The following is a 23167-nucleotide window of genomic DNA, read 5'->3' on the forward strand; positions in this document are numbered from 1 at the left end:
GGGCTGAAACAACAGTCATTTAGTTTCTCACAATCTGGATCCTGGAAGTTCAAGATGAAGTTTCCAGCAGGGTTCAATTTCTGGTAAAGCTCTTTTCCTGTCTTGAAGGCGGCCACCTTCTCGCTGTGTCCTCACATGGTAGAGAGAGCAAGCAAGCTCTCTGGGGTCTGTTCTTATAAGGACATTAGTCCTATCCTATCGGTGCCTCACTCTTGTGACCTCATTTAACCTTAATTGCTTCCTTACTCCAAATACAGACCCATCAGAGGTTGGGCCTCCAACATATGAATTTGGTGGGGGGACATAAATCAGTTCACAGCAGCTGCCTTAGTCGGAGGACAATCTGAGATGTTGATCACACTAGATAGAGAAGACTACGTGTTTCCCCAAAAATAAGACCTACCTGGACCATCAGCTCTAATGTGTCTTTTGGAGCAAAAATTAATATAAGACCCCATCTTATTTTACTATAAGACCGGGTATGTAATATAATATAATACCCGATCTTATTTTACTATAAGACCCAGTCTAATATAATATAATATAATATAATATAATATAATATAATATAATATAATATAATATAATATAATATAATATAATACAATACAATACAATATAATATAATACTGGGTCTTATATTAATTTTTGCTCCGGAAGACGCATTAGAGCTGATTGTCTGGCTACGTCTTATTTCCAGGGAAACATAGTAGTAGTTAAGCTTAACAAGCCCTCCTGAAACTGCCCCAACCAGTTTTCCTTCTAGAGCTCATTGGAAATATAAACTGTGAGAACATGAGTATGAAGTAATGCTGTTTGGAAATACGTTTTTTTGCGAAGCTCAGTATGTGTCTGAGATTGATGTCTTCTTTGCAATGTCTTCTTTATCCTTAAAGGACTTCCCCTTTGTTCATAGCTCGTCTGTGTAGAAAAATCAACCTACATTTTCTCCTTGTTGAGGCCTTCGGACCTTTTTCTTCCTTGCTCAGGGGTCTGAAACAAATTACACTGTGCAGCCCTTCTCATCGCCAAGGAACCCAACTGAGAGGACCTTTTGCGACCTCAAAGGGAAAGCAGGCTGGATATTTAGTTAGCGCATGAATAACAGATTGCTGTAGTGTGTATAAAAATCATCTGAATTTCTGGGGTTTTAATGAGATAACTGACTTATACTATGACTTCCGTGACATTTAACTGGTAATGCTGAAACGCACAGTACATAACCATTATCCCCGTCACCTGGCTTGGTCGTACAGGTTTGAATTGTGACAGTAGTGGGGAGAGTAGGAAAGAATATCAGAGACCTGAGAGCAGCTACAATAGACAGTAAGCACTAAAACTTTCTCCCTCAAGTTTTATTTGCTTGTCTGCTATTTATTTGCAACAGAATTGTAATTCTGGAACTTTGATGATCAACAGCTGCAATTTATTGTGCCAACGACAGCTGTAAATGTTTTACATAGATTCACTACCACCAGGCTGTGAGACATTGATAATCCTATTTTACAGAGCAGAAAACTGAGGCGCAGAGAGTACATCACTGCCCGATATCACAGCTAATAAGTCCCTCTGGCCTCTGTCTGAGTGTGAGCTGCCGCTTTTGGCCAGTGTGCCATGTGGCTGGTACTGCTGCTGCTGCTGGGTGGGGGCTCACATGCCCAGTTACTGGAACGTTATACGCTGAGCCCGAGGGCACTGCCAGCTTCGCAGAGAGCCAATCCGAAGGACAAGTCTGTGTTGGCTAATTTACTGCAGGTTTCACTGAAGGAGAGCTGTGATAGCCCTTGTTCAGGGCAAATGGTGGTGGCTGGCCCATTTGTGGTTCTTCAGTGTGTCTCAAATCTGGCTGCATATTAGTCACGTGGGGAGCTTTAAAAAAATCCCATTGCATGGTCTATGCAGGGATTCTGGTTTAATCTTTTTCAATGGGACTCAAGCATCGTACCATTTATGAACTCTTCAGGTGAGCCAAGGTTGAGAATCCTGTTCTAAAGCCTTCTGAGGCTCAGAACTTTAATGGTTGATGCAAGTATCAATGTGTCCTGTATAAAAACACTTTGAATTATGTAAATTAATTCTGCAACCTTAACAAGAGTCTGGAAGGTTATAGCAGTTGTGAAAAATGGGCTTTATAGAGGAACTCTGGAATTTATTTACATGTCCCGAGATCAGAGGGACATAAATCCTGTTCTCAAGTGCACAGCAAGCAGCGTTGGAGGGAACAGTGCGGAAAAGTCTGCCCGGGATTCCCAGGCTTCTCCTCTCAGCCTAGGATTTCCCTTAGCAATGACATTGACAGTCTGCCCAGTTTGAAATCTTGTAAGTCGTGAAGTCACTGCCACCTAGTGTTGCTTCTTTTCTTTTTTTTCTTCCTTTCCTTTCTTACCTCCCTTTCCCATCTTTCCTTCCCTCTCTCCTTCTTTTCTTCCTTCCTTCTTTTTCTAAAATTAACTGATGTTTTACCAAGGCTAGGAAGTTAGTTGTGGCTTAGATAGACGGACGATGTAAGCTCATATTCTCATATCTATTGTCAGGGCCCCTGCCAGTGAGAGTTTTGTCTCTCCCAGGTGAGTGACTAAATGGCCATTTTCTTACAGGGGTCACTTCCAGTTTGAAATCAGGTAGCCTATGAGGAATTGCCATGAGGAATTCCTATGAGGAATTTATTTTATGTCCTCCATTAATTTTTCTGGAAGGAAAATGGTGCTTAGCGCGTATTTCTGGAATCTGCCTGATTTTGTTTAGTGTTGGCCTCTCCTTTATCTGTTGTTAACCCAACCAGAACACCCTCACAGAGAGACATTTAAAATGCCTAGCCTTGTGGACAATGGCTAATGTATGCCTAAGAGTGATAAGGGGGGTTTGACTTATCCTCTCCTTTTTTCAATCCCCACATCAGGTCTACCAGCTAGTCCTATCAACCCCACTTCCAAAATATATCCCTAACCTATCATTTCTCTTGGTCTCCATGATTGCCACTTTGTTCCATGCCACTGTCATCCTTTGCCTGGCCTACAGAAAGACTCACCTCTTCTCTGCATCTCCTCCTGCGTCTCCAGACTCTTCTTTACTCAATTGCCAAACAGCCATTAGAAGTAGGAATCTAGCCATGAAAACCCGCTGACATCTTCCCTTATCATGACTGGGGGGGGGGTGTGTGCTGTGTGATCTGTGCCCCCCCCCCCCCCCCGACTTCCTACCTAACAGCCGTGCTGCTCTCCTCGGGCCCTTTGTACTCACTGTTCCCTCTGCCCGGAACCCTCTTTCCTGAACCACACAGCCACTGTCCTGTAGATATCAGTTTATATGGCAACTTAGGGTAGGTTTGGGACACCCAAATATCTCTCTTTCATGTAACCCTCTTATTTTTTCAAAGTACTTATCGCTGGAGTGGTGAGAGGTGAGGCAGGGGGGTTGAGATTATGCAGAATTCTGTGTGACATAGAATTTAGACTTGAATCTTTTATTCCTGACATTTAACCTGCTACATATTAAGAGTTCAACAAATGTGAAGAGTCTAAGATTTTATCCTATTGCAAGCTAACAAATTAGTCTGTTACAATTTCACGGATGCTGGTGGAAGGCATGAGACCCCTAAGTCAACAATAGCTGGCACTAGTAGTAACCAAGTGTGAACATTTTAGGGGCCGTTTCTCCAATTCCCACGGGTCAACTCAAAGAGGGCCAGGTGGTACTTGGTGTTGAAGTGGTTTGCATTACAGGAGAGGAGCCCTGAGTTTAGGGAACTGAGTCTTTTATAATGCGAAGTAGGCATGTCTGCCCTTTGCTTGGGGGTGGGGGGTGCTATCTCTATCTTCCAAGGCTGTTTGCTATAAGATGATACTGGAAAAGATAGCCTACAAGAAAGGGTAGTCAGTATCTTGCTTCGAAACTGTGCAAAAACATGAGAGACCCATGGAAGATTGTCTCCCAACAATGTCTTGTGTAAAAAGATCTTAGAAAATTCACGGCTAATGTATCAAATTCTGGACACCACATTCCCTGAGAGGCTGCAAGTAACTGAAGCAGGAATATGGGCGGTTATACGGAATCACCCTGGCAATACATAAGTAAATATTATCTCAGAGCTACAGTGTAGGGACTCAATAAATGATAGTTAAGTGAATAGAGAATTAAGATAATCCTGTATTTTAAGTGATAAGGATGATTTATTTAACTGGAGAAAGTTAGTGGGGTAGGAGTAATATTTCCCTGCATTTTATTCTTTATAGATTTATATATTTTTAGTTTTCCCTGAAGAGCATTTCTTATTTTTATAAATACCTGCTAAATAAATAAGTACTATTTTAAACAATATATTTAAATAAATGAAAGAGCTACATATAAATGGCAACTTTATCATGAGAATTTGTTTTAGGCAGACGAATAGTGTATCGACTAGCTCTGACCTTGGACAAGCCACTTAACTTTATAACTTAAAAAAATAGCACAGAACTTTTTATGTGCCTTGTTTTTTACTTCTATTAAATTTATAACTGGGACTAAGTGCTTTTAAAAATCTCTTCCTTTATGATGTTATAAAAATCCTACATCTCAGGAAGAAGACTTAGGTTGTATATTAGGCATAACTTTTATGCTGTAAGAATTGTAACACTGAACTTTCAGTGTTGGGAGTTTTGTAAGTTTTTTCTCAAGTATTTTTAAGCAAAGGTAGCCTGCAGCCCTGCAGCAGTGTAAATATAGTCCAAACAGGATGCAGAGGAATTGATTCATGGTTCCCTGTGTGTCCATAAAGCATAAGACCTTCTCTAAAAGAATGATCAGCTTTTAACAGAGTCTAGATATGGATTTTAGGTCTTGACCTACTTCTTTCCACCTTTTTATGCATTTACTAAAGGGGGGTGGTGGAGTAACAACCCCAACTACCTGTCAGTTACACAAGAGGAGGTGTGTTTGTTTAGCTGAGAATTAGATATTAGCTAACCGTGAGGCCCCCCGACTTCCAGGCTCCCATTGGACACTGTTGTCTTCTAGTTACTTCTGTGTAGCTATAGAGGTTCCGGCAAGTAGCTTTCTGAGAGAAGCCGAAAAAGGAGATCAAAGACCCTTGAATGGATTATGGGGTGAAAAGGGGAGGGAAATGAGGGTGATTCCATGTCCAGTGGTGAACACCAAATATTCTTGAATGGGTATGTGTGCTTGTACCTTAATGGGTCCCGCCATGACCATTACTCAATCTGGAAGTCCTACTCTGAAAATTCAGCCGGCTACAGTTTTCATCCATTTCCGAAGATTTTCCTTGAAGAAAATGTCTACTGATTCAACAGAAGCCATTTCTCCTCCACTCCCCCTGCATCATTTTCTACTTCACTCTCCATCATCCCTCCATCCATGAGTTATTACCTATTTTTGCAATGGTTGTAATGGCTTGTGACTGCTGACCATGTTCTCATTTAAGTGAAAAGTGAATTCTTTTCTGTTATTGACTGTGTTAACAAGAATTATGGAAAAAGCGAAAAAGTGATCGCTTGTTCATGGCACCAATGTGAGCATAATGTTAATTATTACTATAATAGCTAACATTTGTGAATCGTCACTATGTTCGTGGCACTGACCGAAGCATATAAGGGCACTGATTTAAGTGCATAATCCTCATATTAATGCCCTATGGAGGTGCCACTATCATCTCTATATTATAGACAAAGAAACGAAGCTGCAAGGTTAATTGATGTGAAACAGGAAATGACAAGTCCACACAGGGCACGATTCTGCAAGCAAAAGCCTACTCCGTGCTCCATTACAGCAGAAGCTACTGTCCCTGACAAAGACGGAACAGGCCTACCAGTGACCCACTGAGAGGCAATTTCTATAAAGGTACCTGCAGGTTTCATTACCTGTCATTGGAATCCTGCAGGATGTCCAGGTATGCCACCTAACTGCAAAAATGGCACAGATACCTCTATTTCAGATCATTGTCTCTAGCTGAAAAGGAAACAGTGCCATCGGTTTGGTTTGTTAGCTGAACTTTAGCTAGCAGTGAGAACTTTGCAAGGGTCCTACATGACACTGTGGTTAAAGTTTGGGCTCTCGATCTAGAGTGTGTAGAATCGAATCCCAATTCTCCCACTTCCTAGTTGTGTGACTTAGGGTACATTGCTTAAGCTTTAGGAACTCGGTTCTATCATCTGTAAAACAGGGATGGTAGCAGGACTTCATATCTTTTCTCCTACCCTTTGAAGTGTGTAATTCAGTGGATTTTAATATATTCACACAGGTTCACGTGAAATAGCACCGTTATGGAATTCCAGAGCAGGGTCACCATCCCCAACAGAAACCCATATTCATTAGCAGTCATTCCAAAATTTCCCCCTCCATCCCAGCTCCATGACAACAACTAATGTACTTTTCATATCTACAGATTTGCCTCTTCTAGACATTTCATGTAAATGGAATCATACAATATGTGATCCTTTGTGTCTGGCTTTATTCATGTAGCATAATGTTTTCAAGGTTCATCCATATTGTAGTGTGTATCAGTGCTTAATGCATTTTTGTGGCTGAATCATATGCCACTATGTGGCACCTTTTGTTTATCCATTCATCAATCAATGGACATTTGGGTTGTTTCCACTATTTGGCTATTATTAATACTTCTGCAATGAACATTATGTACTAGTTTTTACGTGGCATATGTTTTCAGTTCTCATGGGTATATATCTAGGTCTGAAATTGTGAACTCAACTCTATTTTAACTTCCTGAGAAGCTGTAGGAGTGTTTTCCAAAGTAGATGAGCCAGTTTACATTTCTACCGGCAACATACGAGAGTTCCAGTTTCTCCACATCTTGCTCAACACGTGTTATTTTCTGTCTTTTTCATTCTAGCTATCCTAGTGAATGTGAAGTGTCATATCAGTGTGGTTCTGATTTTCCTTTCCTAGTGACTAATTACGAGAGCATATTTTTATATGCTTATTGAACATGCACATATCTCCTTTTGAGAAATATCTATTCAGATCCTTTGCCCATTTTTAAAATGTGTTATTTTTCTTTGTAGTGTTGACTTGTAGAAATTCTTTATATATTCTGGATACTAGATCCTGATTAATCTATGATTTGAAATTATTTGCTTTCATTTGGTGGGCTGTCTTTACACTTTCTTGATACTTTCCTTTGAAGTACAATAATTTTTAATTTTGATTAAGCCAGATTTATTTTTCTTCTGTAGCTTGTACTTTTGGTGCCATATCTAGGAAGCCATCACCTAATCCAAAGTCATAAAGATTTTCCCTATGTTTTCTTTTAAAAGTTTTACAGCTTTAGCTCTTATATTTAGATCTTTGATTCATTTTGAGTTAATTTTGTTGTATAAGGTGTGATAGGCATTCAACTACATTCTTTTGCATGTGGATATCCAGTTGTCCCAGCTCAATTTGTTGAAAAGACTGTTCTTACACCATTGAATTGTCTTGGCAACCCTGGTGAAAATCAACTGGCCATAAGTGCAATGGCTTGTTTCTAGACTCTTAATTCTATTCCATTTGATCTATATATTTATCTTTATGCAAGTACCACACTGTCTTGATTACTGTAGCTACATATTAAGTTTTGACATAGGGAGGCATGAGTCTTCCAACTTGGTTATTCTTTTCCAAGATCATTTTGGATATTCTGAATCCTTTTGGTCAATTCCTTTGTAAAAAATTAATGGCAGCTAGGATTTTGATAGAGATAGCATCGAATCTGTAGATCAGTTTGGGAGGCAATTTTTCCAATATTCTTCCAATTCATGAATAGAGGAGGTCTTTGTATTTATTTAGATGTTCTTCCATTTATTTCATCATCATTTTGTAGTTTTTAGTGTACAAGTCTTGCACTTTTTTTTGTTAAATGTATCCCTAACCATTTTATTATTTTTAATGATATTATAAATGGAATTACTTTCTTAACTTTATTTTTGAGTTGTTCATTTTAAATGTATTGAAATACAGTTGATTTTGTATATTTATCTTATATTCTGCAACTTTGCTGAACTTGTTTATAAGTTCTAATAGTTTTATTTTTGTGATTCCTTGGGATGTTTTATATACAAAATCATGCCACCTGCAAATAGAGATAGTGTTATATCTTCTTTCCAATCTGGATGCACCTTTTTCATTTTCTTGCCTAATTGTCCTGGCTAGAACTCCAGTACAATGTTAAATAGCACTGGTAAGAGCAGGCATCGTGTTTTGTTCCTGATCTATATGGGAAAGCATCCAGTCTTCACCAACAACTGTGATGGTAGCTGTGGGTTTTTGTGGTTGCCCTTTACCGGGTTGAGGGAGTTCTTTTCTATCCTAGTTTGTTTAGTGTGCTCACTCTGAAAGGGTGTTGGAGTTTTTGCATCTATTGTGATGATCCTGTGCTTTTCATCCCTTATTCTATTAATATGGTGTATCACCATAAGCTGCTGGTTTTTAAGACTACTGTGGAGCTAGGAAGAGGGGGACGGGACTAGAGGAAGTTAAAATGACACAAAGCTCACTGTGATTTGAGTTTTGGTTATGTGGGCATTTACCTTTGTCAAAACTTATCAAATTGTACACTATAGATCAATGAATTTCATTGTATATAAGTTTTGCCTCAATAATAAAAAATATATATTTCACTGTGCCTCTTTGAAATATTTGGTACTCGTGAAAACTCAGAATGCTGAAATGACTTATTTAGAATCATATAGCATCTTTGTGTTGGGTCGAGAATAGAAATGGGGCTTTTGGACTCCTATTTCATAGCTCTGTTTACCAAATTACGTTAATGAACCTATTTCCTACAAAATTGGAAATAGTCCTATCCAAGTATCTACCAAATCAACTCTCTCTCATTATTTGAAGTGATTACTTTGCTGGCTGATGAATTAGATTACTGGCAATTTGAGAGGGCACAGTCAGTATACATATTAGGAATATATTTAGGCTAAAGATTGGTCATAATTAAAGTTGCTAGCCCTGAGGAACAGTTAACAAATAAATTAATTAGAAGTCTATTTCTGCATCATATGTCAATTCTTAATTAGTTTCTTATTTTCATTATTATCTTATTTTGCTTCTTTTAATTATAATGTGCCTACGTTTCCATGTTTACCTTTCAATCTTGCCTACTCCCAGAGAGGATCATTGAAAAAATTTATTATTTTGCTGTTATCATCAAGTTGATAGATGCTCCTTAAGACAACAAGTGATCATAATTTAGAATAAAAATATAAATAGGGACACAGTGTCTGTGAGTAGACAGTTAAGGAAAGTTTTGGTTAAAAGAGCAAGTAATGATGTAGCTAATATTTTCCTTCTTGTAATGCTCAAGGCATATACGCTGATCAATATTTTTGTAGGTGATGTAAATATTATGAATGCATAATGTCTTATTTAGTATTCTAAACTATGCTTTTGTAATAAAAAATGTTTGAGAAGGGAGATCAACTTCAATTTAATTCAAACATTTCAGGCAATTCAAAATACAAAGGGTGCTAAGAAAATGTATGCACTTTTTAAGAAAGGAAAAAACTCTGTTAAAATGGTAATACTCAGTATATATCGATAACAAAAGATGAATACAAGTCATGCTTGACTTTTGCAATTACAAGAAATGCTCAAAGTGGTTACCATCAGTGTAATTTTAATGCAGATTTTTCCTTTCTTAAAATGTGTATACATTTTTTTGGCATCCCTCTGTATATTATATTTAGATGATATCATCTAATCAACCTAACAACTTGTGAAGAATTATAGACTTGATACCTGTAAATATTTGTTTTTTAAAAAGGTGTTGGTATAATTTAAAGGTGTGTTTAAATATGAAGTTATTTTATTCCCAGTCTTCCAGGTAAATAGAAAAATTAATTAGTGATATATTGAATCTTGACTTTAAAGAGAAAAGAAAGACTGAGAAAATCAGCAGTAATAATTACTTACAAACGAGCTCTCTCTCTCTCTCTCTCTCTCTCTCTCTCTCTCTCTCACACACACACACACACACACCACAATTATCCATTCATTGTTTTAAATAGCATGACCCTGATTCCCCCCAGAGTGCACTTGTGCAAAGATGGAATCTGTTCCTAAGTGGGTGCATGTGTCTGTTCCTTGGGACATTCAGTTTGACACTAAGAGAGTCAGCTTGCTGTCTTGTGGCTGAAGCTGTAAGGTAGAAAGCTCAAGAGATGTTCTTAGCTATGTTTCCTGTCATGTGTTTCTGCAGAATGAGAGAGGAAAACAAATCAGATGTGCAGATATGAACTGAGAGGCTAGTCTGAGGAAGATGTCTGACCTCATTCAGGCTCCTGGTTCTCCTGTTTCCTGAGGTTCAAGTGCATTCCCATTTTCAGTTTCTGAAAGACACGTCTGACAGTCTCATTTTTTTTTTTTCCCTTAAGCCAGTGTGAGGTTTATTTTTATAAGACAAAAAAAAAATTGGTAAAATGTTAGTATATATTTTGGATATACTTTAGTATATCCAAACTGGGAAGACTTTGGAAACAAATGAAATGTCAGCTTGTTTAGTAGGCAATAAATTCGGAACGCAAATATGCAGTTACCCTATCTTCAGTAAGCCCAGTAAGCAGTAAAATGCAGTCGAGGCCTTGTTGGAGGTTGGTTTTGAAAAAAACAGAAGACACACAAAGGCAGTTAAAATAGCTCTCATGTGGTTTAGAGATTTTTCTTCCGTGTGGTATTTTCAAATAAAAGCAATAAAGTAGACGCCTGACATTTGGGAGGGAAAATTCACAAGAGCTGTATCTAGAAGCTCTCCATTCCTGCAACACTACTCTAAAATATACCCTTCTCAGCTTCTTTGTCAGTGTAACGGGGTTGATTTGCTCACTCCCTGGATTTACTATAGGGGCCAAATGAGATTGTGTAGTCAGTGGGACTCAGATGTGGGCAAGGTGGCTGGGACTATTGGAGATCCAAATCACGCATCCGCCAAAGGACAATTAAAATTTCCTTCATGTGTGGCCCACTGATAGATGAAGCATGACTGAACTCCATGACTTCAAGTCTGCCCTGCGATTTTAGGAGCTAGAAGGGCTCTAAATGTTTGCAAATGTGGGGTACTGACACATTTCGTGCTGTGTAACGCCTCTCGCTATGTGGACCGCTTCCTGCATATGGAGCCCAACGCCCATGGTTACATGAGCCTGGCGCATGTTTTTCTCTGAGAGTACAGACATCGGGTACTTGGGAGGGAGGCATTACCATGTTTCTCTGAAAATAAGACCTAGCCAGACAGTCAGCTCTAACGCGTATTTTGGAGCAAAAATTAATATAAGGCCTGGTATTATATTATATTTATTCTTTATATTATATTATATTATACCGGTCTTATAGTAAAATAAGACCGGGTATTATATTAATATTATATAAGACCCAGTCTTATAGTAAAATAAGGTCTTATTTTCGGGGAAACATGGTGTTCATGTCAGGGCACCAGAGAACCACTGCAGTGCAGTATGCTAAAGGGAACCATGTGCTCATGTGTATGAGTGAGCAAATGTTCTTCATGATGAGCTTCCTATTTCCATAACGCACTTGGTATTTTTACTCATCACTATATAGCTGACTGTCCCTCTACTTTTGCATTGTGGGGAGTCAGAGTCAGGCAAAGTCCGGAAGACTTCATCTTCTGGAGTTCACTTTTGTGACTGTAGTCCTAAGTCACTTCTGTGTATTGGACGTGTGACATTCCAGACCATCCCATAAATGTACTTAGATCTCTGCATAACTTGAAAACTACATAGTGTGATGTTATGTATATCTGTGTAATATTTTGTACATAGCCTTGAAAATTTTATAGTGTATTCTTGTGTATATTTTGCTACAAATATTCCACTGGGGTTTTTTTTTTCTTCTAAAAATACTAAGGTTAAGGGTGTTGCAAAAGAGTTTGAGTTGTGAAATAGTCGATAGTTGCAGCAACACTAGATTTCTATTTTGGTGCCTTAAGCCGGCTGCAGCTCTGCAGGACCTAGTTTCCTGTAGGGGAAAAGTCACGGTAATGTCAGGATCAGAGCTCCCCCTCCTGACCCTCTGTGATTTTTGAGTCCTGCTCTTTTTCTGTTCCCTCCTTTCGTGCATTACACTCAACCCCTTACAAACAGAAGGGAAAGCCCTTCAGGTATTCTCAGTCTCATTTCTCGGACATTAACTCTGAACTACTCCGAGCCAAGAAATTTCATGCGAAATGTGGTCTTCCAGATGCACTATCTTTCAGAATTTTCTGTGATGACAGAAACATTCTTATCTGTGCTCCCACAGAGTAACCAGTAGCCACAGGTAGCTACTAGTGTGCCCTTAACCTGTGACTCATGCAACGGTGGAACTGAATTTTCAGTTCTATGGAATTTTACTTAGTTTTAATTTAATTAGCCAGATGTAGTTGTGACTACCATATTAGATACTATAGTTGAGACGCTAATAATGTCTCTGCATAAATGCCTCTGATCTGCTGGAGTGTTGCTACTTTAATCAAATTTATTAATTTCCCTGATTAAGGGGGGGAGATAGTTGCCCCACACTATGCAACAGCACCCTTTATTCTTTCTGCTCTGTTACTTCACAGCACCTGCTTCTTTAGAGGTCAGGCCATGGCTAGCCAGCACCTACAGCTTGGAGATATGTCTGCTTCCTGGCATACTTTCACCCTGGAGTAATTCAGATACAAGGCCAGCTCTGAACGTCTGAGACGTAGTCATCTGTAGAAAGCTACTGGTTTGGGTCACACACTTAGTCACACTAAGCTACAGAGCAAAGGAAAAGCACAGCATATAAAGGGGGGCATCTTGACTTTAGTCTTACCAAGTTTTGTAATGGAAATGGGAGATATTTCATGATATTTTCCGTGGCAGTTGAAAGGGACTGGAAATGGGAGATCCTTGAGCATCACTGCCAACAGCATCTATAGCTGCCCCTAAAACCACCCGGGAGAAACATGCAATCTAAGAAAAAACAGTGGCCAGATCTTTAGCCTCTGCTCCAAACTTGAGTTGTACCCGTAAGATCCTTCTATATGACTGTTCTAGAGCTTCCTCCAGTTAACCTCATCTGCAGCAAAAGTGGATTTGTAAAGCAACGAATATCCAGGGGTCGTTATTTGCCTTAGAAAAATGATTCCCTAAAAGTTTTTTTTTTTAATAGAAAGTCCTTCTAAAGCATTTAATGATGCAATAAATAGCATGGTTTTTCAGAGACATAATGACATGGAAAGCAAGGCTATACCCCTGTATTGTATAAACCAGTAGCTGATGCTCTCAAAAATAGATCCAAAGCCCATGGCAAGGTATTCCTTCAGGTTTCTTCAGAGAGGCACTTCTAACTTGGTAACAGCGTTACTTAATATTGAAAATTGTTTTGAGACAGTTTGTATGGAAGACATGAGATAAAGAAGGTTTATTGCATTGTGTTGTATGATTGAATCTTATTCTATGATACCCTGAAATTGTTGCTTGTAAGAAAGTAGATGCATTTTACTGAGCTCCAAGGGAGGCGAGATATACTTGTGAACAGATCAGATTTTCAAATTTAGGCTTTTCCTTCACTCAGGTGGAGAAGAAATAGAATAATTTACAGGATTCATAAAAGGAGAGAGAAAGGAGCTATAGAAGTCAGTGTGCAGCTCTTGAAGTTGTCATTACTGGTCTCTGACACAAGAGGGAAGCAGAAATTAACTCAAGACTGCTCCCTGTTTGCTACCCAAGTTATCCACAAATAGGCGATCTTCGTATAGTAAAGTGGACATTTAAATAAAATAGTTTAATGTTCCCCTTATGAAAGAGTTTATTATTACTTTAATATTGGAAAGAGAACCCCCAGTACCTGTGTTTGCTGCCAGGGGAGCGCATAGAAAGCAATGTACACAGTATTTAAGAGATTAGGACCCCACCATAAAGCTGTTAGAAACAATCAACGAATACAGTAAAGTTGCCGGCTACAAAATCTACATACAAAAGTCCATTGCATTCCTATATACTAACAATGGAACCTCAGAAAAAGAAATTTAAAAAACAATTCCTTTTGCAATTGCAACAAAAAGAATAAATTACCTAGGAATAAACTTAACCAAGGATATGAAAGACTTACATACAGAAAACTATTAAGACATTTTTAAAAGAAATTGAAGAAGATACAAAGAAATGAAAAGACATTCTGTGTTCATGGATTGGAAGAATCAACATGGTTAAAATGGCTATATTACCCAAAGCAATATACAGCTTTAATGCAATCCCCATTAAAATCCCAAAGGCAGTTTTAAGGAAATAGAACTAAAAATCATCAGATTTGTATGGAACTGCAAAAGACCCTGAATAGCCAAAGCAATCCTAAGAAAAAAGAACAATGCTGGAGGTATCACACTCCCTGACTTTAGCTTGTACTACAGGGCTACAATAATCAAAACAGCATGGTATTGGCAGAAAAACAGACACACAGACAAATGGAACAGAATTGAGAACCCAGAAATAAACTCACATAAATATGGATGGATAATTTTTGACAAAGAAGCCAAACGCATAAAATAGAGAAAAGACAGCCTCTTCAATAAATGGTGCTGGGAGAATTGGATAGCCACATGCAAAAAGAATGAAACTAGACTGCTATCTGTCATTGTGGACCAAAATTAACTCAAAATGGATCAAAGACCTAACTATAAGATCTGAAACAATAAACTGCATAAAAGAAAACGTAGATACTAAACTTATGGACCTTGGGTTCAAAGAGCATTTCATGGATTTGACCTCAAAGGCAAGGGAAGTAAAAGCTAAAATAAATGAATGGGATTCTATCAAACTAAAAAGCTTCTGCACAGCAAAAGAAACCATCAACAAAATAAAGAGGCAGCCAACCAAATGGGAGAAGATTTTTACAAACAATGCCTCGGATAAGGGGCTAATATCCAAAGTATGTAAGGAACTCATACAACTCAACAACAACAAAACCAAACAATCCAATTAAAAAATGGACAGAGGACCTGAATAGACATTTCTCCAAAGAAGACATACAAATGGCCAATAGACATATGAAAAAATGTTCAACATCACTAATCATCAGAGAAATGCAAATAAAAACCACAATGAGATATCACTTCACACCAGTTAGAATCATCAAGACAAATACTAACAAGTGTTGGAGAGGCTGTGGAGAAAAATGAACCCTCATATACTGTTGGTGGGAATGCAGATTGGTGCTGCCGCTATGGAAGGCAGTGTGGAGGTTTCTCAAAAAATTAAGAATAGATTTACCATATGACCCAGCAATCCCTCTCCTGGGTGTCTACCCAAATATTCATTGCAGCTTTATTTACGGTGGCCAAGACATGGAAACAACCAAAGTGTCCTTCAATAGATGAATGAATAAAGACATTGTGGTATATATACACAATGGAATACTACTCTGCCATAAGAAAAGATGAAATAGGTTCATTTGTGACAACATGGATGGATCTTGGGATTATTATGATGAGCAAAATAAATCAGACAGACAAAGTCGAGAACCATATGATTTCACTGATATGTGGTATATAAAACTGAAAACAACAAAAGACCAAGACAAACAAAGGAAGAAACAAAAACTCATAGACAATAGTTGAGTGGTTGCTAGAAAGTAAGGGGGGAGGGGTGTGGGAGATGAGGGTAAAGGGGATCAAATATATGGTGATAGAAGAGAACTGACTCTGGGTGGTGAACACACAATGTGATTTATAGACGATGTAATACAGAATTGTACACCTGAAATCTATGTAACTTTACTAACAATTGTCACCCCAATAAACTTTAATTTTAAAAAAAGAGATTAGGATCAGAAGTCAAATTTAAAGTCAAGTTATTGTTCAAGTTCATACTAACTGGGTTACGTTGGACAAATCCCTTAGCCTCTCTGACATCCAGTTTCTCCATCTGTAAAACTGGGGTAATCATATCTGCCCACATCCCAGAATTGTTGCAAGAATCCATGAGATGATGTGTGCAGGAAGCACACATTTCCAACCATAGGCGAGTCCCCTCATAAATGGTAGCTGCTATGATTTCTTTTTAAATGTTCTTGACACAAGCCTGTGTCATTTGCTACTCTTGTGAGAATTAAATGAAAGCATTTCTCTAGAAATTATATTTTGTGTTGTGTGCAGGATCTGGTTGCTACCTTTTGTCATGGTGTGTGTGTGTGTGTGTGTGTGTGTGTGTGTGTGTGTGTGTGTTGGGGGGTGGTATTTCCTGTCTTTGGGGAAATCAACTTTCATCTCTCTCACTTTATGATGCCCTGTCAACTTTTGTCTTCTTCTCTCCTGAACTTCTAGTAAATCAGAAGAAATCTCCTTTCATTTTCAGCTATGGGTGTTTATGTGAAATCTGGGGTTAGGGGAGTTTGGGGCATGTGTCTCTTAAAAATATAAGCTGTGGTTTGCATCCCAAGGAGGGAGTTGAGAAAATCTGGACCTGGCTACTTAGAGTTACTTTGTGTAAAAGGAAGTGAACTGAATATGTATAGCTTAAACAAATTCAACATACATTTTACAATTAAGCAAAATGACCAACCCGTAAAAATTTTAAATGCGTAAAACTTTCATGCTAAAATAAAATTTACTTAAACCTATTAAAATTATTTGTGATAATTCTTTATTTTAAAAATTCTCTGTTTACTATATAGTATTAATCAAAAGTGCAAACAAACCTCTAGAGGGAATGCTTAAAATATTGAGAACATAAATTGTTTAAAAGTACATTAAAGCATTAGTCAAACAAAAGATGATAACTGTGAATAATTGTTTTTCTAGTCATCAGAAGAGATTTTAGAAAGAGCTTGTAGTTGGTCGGCAAGAGATGACTGTATAAATGCAAAGAAACACAGGTTACCTAACATAATCACAATAAATTATACTGAATTTCTTTACAATTTCTTTAAGATTCTACTAGGTCACAGTCACCAAGCATTAGTGAGATTTTATTCATCTTCATCTCTCATATTTAGTCATAAATCGTATCATTTTTCTCCTTCAAAATGCCATGGTATTTTTCAGTTTTTCTGGTTCTACCTAGACCCAGCCCCCACCACTCCTAACTTTTATCACCTCTCCCAAATAACTTGCAACAGCCATCTCCCTAATATATCAAGTTGCAGGATCTTTAGTCCCCCAATTTTCTCCATGTTTTGTCAGATTAAGTCTTGAACCCACTTGCATCGTAATATTCCTCTCCTTTAAAATCTTTATAACCTATTTCGTCTTTTAATATTACCATTTCTCGAGCTAGGTATGGTGCCTAGCTAGGATGTTTATACCTATTGTATCTAATCTTACAACCATCCTTTAAAGGATTATACCCATTTTAGAGATGAAAAATGCTTGGAGAGGTTGAGTAGCAACATGTGAGTGGTACGTGAATACCCGGGCTTGCTCCTAAGCCCACTCTTTTTCAAGGTGAACTCCATCTTGTGGTGACACATACATATGTTTTACTTCTGCTTGCCTCTCAAGACCTTCCAAAGATGGGTTCATGGGCTGGCCCGGTGGCTCAGGTGGTTGGAGCGCTGTGTTCCTAACACAGAGGTCGCCAGGGCAGCCAGCAAGAGCTGCCGTGAGCTGCTGTGAGTGGCCGACTGGTGACTGGCCACCGACTGCCTCAGCCAGGGCGAGCGCAAGGCTCATAATACCAGCACGGGCCAGGGAGCTGTGCCCTACACAACTAGACTGACAAACAATGGCTTGAACTGGAGTGGGAGAGGGAAGGCAGAAGAAGGGGGAAAAATAAAAAGACTGGTTTAGCGCTACCTTTTCTACTCTTTTTCTTCCTTAAGGATCTTCACTGTCTTTTCAGACCATTGTTATATTGCTATACAAATATATCATGTGTATTTCATACTCAAATTGGCCAGCTCACAATAAATGGTCTTTTTATTTTCTTGAACAATGTTTCCTTGCCTTGCCGACGTTAATTATGGTAGAATATCTTCACAATCTTTATAAGCCATCTTGTTTTACATTTCATTGTTAAAATGGTATAAACACCACAGACAAGATGGAATACACACCCATCTCTCTATCCTTCCTGCCAAGCACAGCTAACAACCCTGAACATTATGTGTAAAACAAAATAAGACTCTGTAAGGTGGAGAGAAGAAGGCAGACCAGGTCCAGAGAGCTCAGGACGCCAACGATGACACGGTGGTGAGGCCCCCATGTCTTCCTGTCGCTTCCCGTACCCCAGGCTGGGCCCTGGAGAAAGCGGCCATATGGAAACACGATGGGCACAGACAGAAAAGCCTCGAGGAACGCTTGCTGTCTCCAGTCAAAGGATCCGGAAGGGGTGGCATAGCAAGATGGAAAACTCTGAGATGACAACCACTGTACCCAACCAAGTGCCACAAGGAACACTGTAGGCTGCTGGGGCTGCCTTTCTATTTTCTGCGCATCTGTACCAGCGTGGATGCGTGGCACTGTGGCCCCTTCTCCACACCTGCCAGCGGGAGGAGGGAGCTTAGCCTTCCACCCTGGAGAGGCTGTCCCAGGCATCCCATAGTCCCCACTGGAGTGGTACGGGAGGCCAGGTGGGGACCGCTGTTCTGAGAAAGCAGACTGTGTCAGATGTCACTGTGTCAAAGTCTCGGGGCAGTGAGAATCTACACTTCAAACAGGTGGGAAGTCAGTGTGCATCCAGAGGACAAATGAGGTAAATGAAGCTTTGGGGGTTGTCTTCCAGTGAAGCATGAGGGGGGGTGGGCAGTGTTCCCTGACCCTTCTCTGGTGCTTTATCCCAGAGAGAGGAGAAACAGGAGCTCACTGAGACACTCTATCCCAAGGAGTGCCTGTGCTTTTGGGCACTTTGACTGGTAACCGATGAGGAGGGAGGGAAACTGAGGCCAGACAGGACAGGTACTGGAAACCTGACTGCACTGTAGGCTGTGAGAAGCCTCTTTGCTCATCTCATGTAGGTGTTTGTACAGAGGCCCAGCCTGACATGTGGCAGATGCGCAGGGTGGTGACACAGTGTCTGCTGAAAGGCCTGTCATGATAGGATTATCACCCATGGGTAAGTAAGGGATCCAAAGCTTCTGGCCCACTGGGCTGGCGTTTAGAGCACGCCAGTGACTACCTAGGGGAACTGAGGCAGAAAGTCAATCCTATGGACTGGGTTGGAATAGTGAGGAAGGAGGTACAATCTGTGGACACTCTGAGTTTCTCTTGGGCCCACTCGTTACTAAATCTACGAACAGCAAGATGAGGCTTCGTTTCTGCTGCTCAACTCTGTTGGGACTGGCCCAGGAACCCGCAGACAGATCCAACAGTGAGCAGATGGAGACGAAAAAGGTGGGGAGATAGGAAAGGGGCTGTCGTGTGCTCCCTAAGTTGTTACTGTCACAAAGATTAGTTTGCCTGCTTAGTTTTCTTGCAGGGTAATTGGAAAAGCTCTTAATTTTCATTTGTAAAACTATAAAGAATGTATTTCTTTGGTTAGTGGCCAAACGGGAAAAGAAACAGGAAGTCACAGTTTCACTCTAGGATGTGAAGGGATTCCCCAGTCTAGAATCTAGATGGAAGGTTTTAGCCAGGTCATTTTACTTGGTTAATGCTTTTTATTCAACGTAAGCTCGTGTTGCAGATTTGAGAAGGTGTGACAAGGGCCTAAAGTAGAACTCAAAATGTCACTCCTGTAGTACGTGATCATAAGTTAAAGACGTCATCATTCATAGTATGGATTAGCGTTCGTAGATCTGGTCATTGATAAAGGGCCCTGAGTGGTGACAACTCGTTTTAAGGGAAGCAGATGCGACCCATGCCCTGTTGATATGCTTACCCACTATTTCTCCGTATGTAACTAAAGTCCTCTCTGTTATGGAAAATTCTGATTGAAATCATGTGAATTATAAACCATAGTTTCCCCGTTTACAGCACTATCTATAGAGTTAGTGATTTTCTGCCACTGGTGCTATCTTTTCTCTGAAAGTTACATATAGAAGAATTAATAATTTCCCTGGAGATACCTGAGATGCTGGAGGGAAAATTGTTTCCAGAACCCAGATCTTCAGCGCCCTTGCCACTCTCAGAGGGCAAAACCCAGATTTGGTTGCCTCATTTTGCCTCTCTGTAAAATATAGATGCACTTATCTCTCTTGGCTGTTTTAAGGAGTGGCTGATGGAGACATATGGGGAGCATAGTGGAAAGAAACAGGTGAACAGCAGGGTGTCAGAGTAGAAGAATCCAAATACAATCATGTCAGCTTTATACAGATACATGTAACAGTTCCTGGAGCCCCCCAAAATGGATGTGATAAAGATACTAAGTCTGGAGGGAACCTCAAATCCCTTCTAGAATCTTTCCTGGACTTCTGGGCATGGTGCCGAAATGAGAAGGGAACTCTCTTGACTGTCCCCAGGACTTCAGGGTGTCTTATGTCAAGTTAGAAGGTGTTTGACCTCAGCCCTTAGAAATCTGACAGGTCTGGTTTTTACCAATCCTAGAAATTCTTCCTGTTCAATTATTTCTACAGTCCCTACCCCCAGTCCCCACCGTTCACTGGATTTTGAGCCCCTTGAGTTCACATCCCTGAAGATGAATAAACGTCTGTGGAATGAATGAAAACTCCGAATGTTTTTTAGTGGTTGTCATATGAAAACAATGGTGGATGTCATGCCATTACTCTGGGAGCCTACATCTTATATCTACTTTCTATTAAAACTTCCAGTATGATTATTCTTTTAAAGATAATTTGCTTCCTGTTGGACCTGTCTATAAATTTCTGTTTCTAGTGCATGTTTCCATGTAGTTCCCAGTTTATTGGCAGAGCAAAGACAGTGGACGTCGTCAGAGTCTGAAACACAATCAAGTCGTCACTGGCTGTGATCACCACCATCAGTGACCTTGGTTCTCACTCCGTCGTTATTCAGTTTCCCTCTCCTCTGTGGGAGGGGTTTATACAGTATCAGAACACTTCAAATATAGAGAAATGTTCACAGTCAAAATTTCCATCAAGGGGAGAAAAGAAAGCCACTTTTCCTTTCCTCATTCGAACTCGGCATTGTCACCCCAGGTAGAAAATGTGCTGTTTCTGCAGTTCTTCCTAATTACCTGTTATTGCTGCTGCCTCTGCTCTAAAGAGGACAAGGGAACTCTTCTGGAAACTATAATTAGATCGTAGGTATGTCAGCTGAGGCCAGAGGTTATCATTTGTTTTAGCAACTAGTGGGTCAATAAAAACTATCTGTAACAAGGCAATAGGAGGCCATCTCTTTTAGTGAACACAATTATTTTGTACTCAATTCTTAAATAGCGTGTCAATAGAAATAAAAACACATTTCTGAAGCAAAAAAAAAAAAAGGTGGCTGGGTCAAAATTTTTGTCTCAGCTCACCTTGCTTAGTTGAGGTAAGACCTACTGAGGCAACACAGACGTGTGGCCCAGAGTGACAATTGAATCACACCTCAAATGACCTTGAACCTGACTCATGCACCTTTTAAATGTTCATTCCCAAAATATCAGACACTTTGAGAATAGATGCACTTAAAACTCCCTTCTCTTCTGTGAGTATCGGTGACACTCATGATTATATTAGTTTAGATGTGTGAAACTGTTTTGTGTTGCAGAAGGACAAACCACAGAATTAGAGTTATGGTAGGAATGGGTGTTTCTGACCTTCAAAACAGGTTTGACATGAAACAAAGCAAACAAAAACTGTAAACATTTAGCAGGAAATGTTACCCATTTTTGGAAGGGAAAGATAATAAAATCTTTGAAGGGTCATTTGTTTGGGGGCGGTCATGACCTTGAGAACCCAGCTCCATCAACTGAGCAGTCACTTGTTCCGTCCTTACAGAGGGCCTCCATCTGCCCATACCCGTTCATGTCAATTGGATCTTATGAGAGTAGTTTGTATTTTGTTTTTGGTTTTCAAAAGTAATTTAGAGGACAAAAACAAAGAAAAACCCCTGCCTTCCTTTTTTCTTACTCCTTGCTCCTAAATAACACCCAACTCCTTTTCTGCTTCCATCTACCTTTGCAATTTCTGGCACATATGTGCTATGTTGAATGCCAGCTTTAGGTCAACAGATGTTGTCATGAAAAACAGGAACTAGAAAATTAGAAAATCTCACTGCTTTGTGGTGCTTATTAGCACGAAACTGCAACAATATGCTTTATTTTTTTTTTAATAGAGAGCTCGTTGTGGGCATTCTACTCACTGGCTTGTGGACTTATTAAGTAATGGATCGTCGTTCTCTGTAGATCTGTTTAATTAATTAAGAGATTTGTTTATGTGGCTTAACAAAAAAGGCTGAGACTCTGGGACATGATTCCTGAGTTGACTGTCAAAACACTAAGAATTTAGAGGGTGGAAGGAGCCAAGAGTCATCTGGTGTATAGTTCATTCTCCCTCCTGATGAGGAAATCCTCCTAACAGCATCACGTAATCCTTGAGTTTGTACAACCTTCTAGAATCTACAACCTAGTGTAGAAATTCTCTTTAGAACATTCTAGTTAGATGGTCACTTAGCAAGTACTTACTAAGCTTTCCAAGATGGAAATGTGCACAAGGCATACCGTTTACATTTGGGGAAATCTCAATTCTTAGAAACAAATTAATTTCAGAGAGCTGTCTTCTAGCCCCTTGGTGAATCCACATACGGGTTCTGGAGATGCCCCTTTAGCATTCCATCTTTCAGATAGCTGAAGTCTACTGCTATGGCTCCTTTAGAGTTTCTCTATTTCCAAGACAAACACCTACGTTCATTTATCCACCATTCCTATATCATCTTTGCCACCAAGCTGGGTGACTTCCTCCTGAGTAAGCCACAGAATGAGCGCGTTCTTTCTAAAGTAAGGGCTCAGGTCCAAACACCCACTGGATGTGACCTGATTTGTGAAATTTATCCTCTCTGAGGAATCACCTTTTGTTACATTAAAATGGCCACACCCTTCTTGTATGACAGTTAACGTTCTAAGAACATTTCTAGTGAAGAAATGCTGTGCTGCTTAGTTTACTATAAACCGTTTGCTTTCTAATTCTCATTTCCCTTCGACCCCACTCCTGTCTTGCTAGATTGTTTTTTGGCTTCCTTTGAGAGAGGGACAAGTTTCTGAAGTGGTACTCTGGTACCATTTCAACAATTCCAGTGAGTTAGACTTAACATTAAAGAAAAGAAGAGGCAAGATAAAAGGCAGAGATTTTTATGGACAGAAACTCATTTTAA

This window comes from Rhinolophus sinicus, chromosome 1, assembly GCF_057876585.1.
Source record: "Rhinolophus sinicus isolate RSI-liver-muscle chromosome 1, RSI-T2T, whole genome shotgun sequence".
Classification (NCBI taxonomy): domain Eukaryota; kingdom Metazoa; phylum Chordata; class Mammalia; order Chiroptera; family Rhinolophidae; genus Rhinolophus; species Rhinolophus sinicus.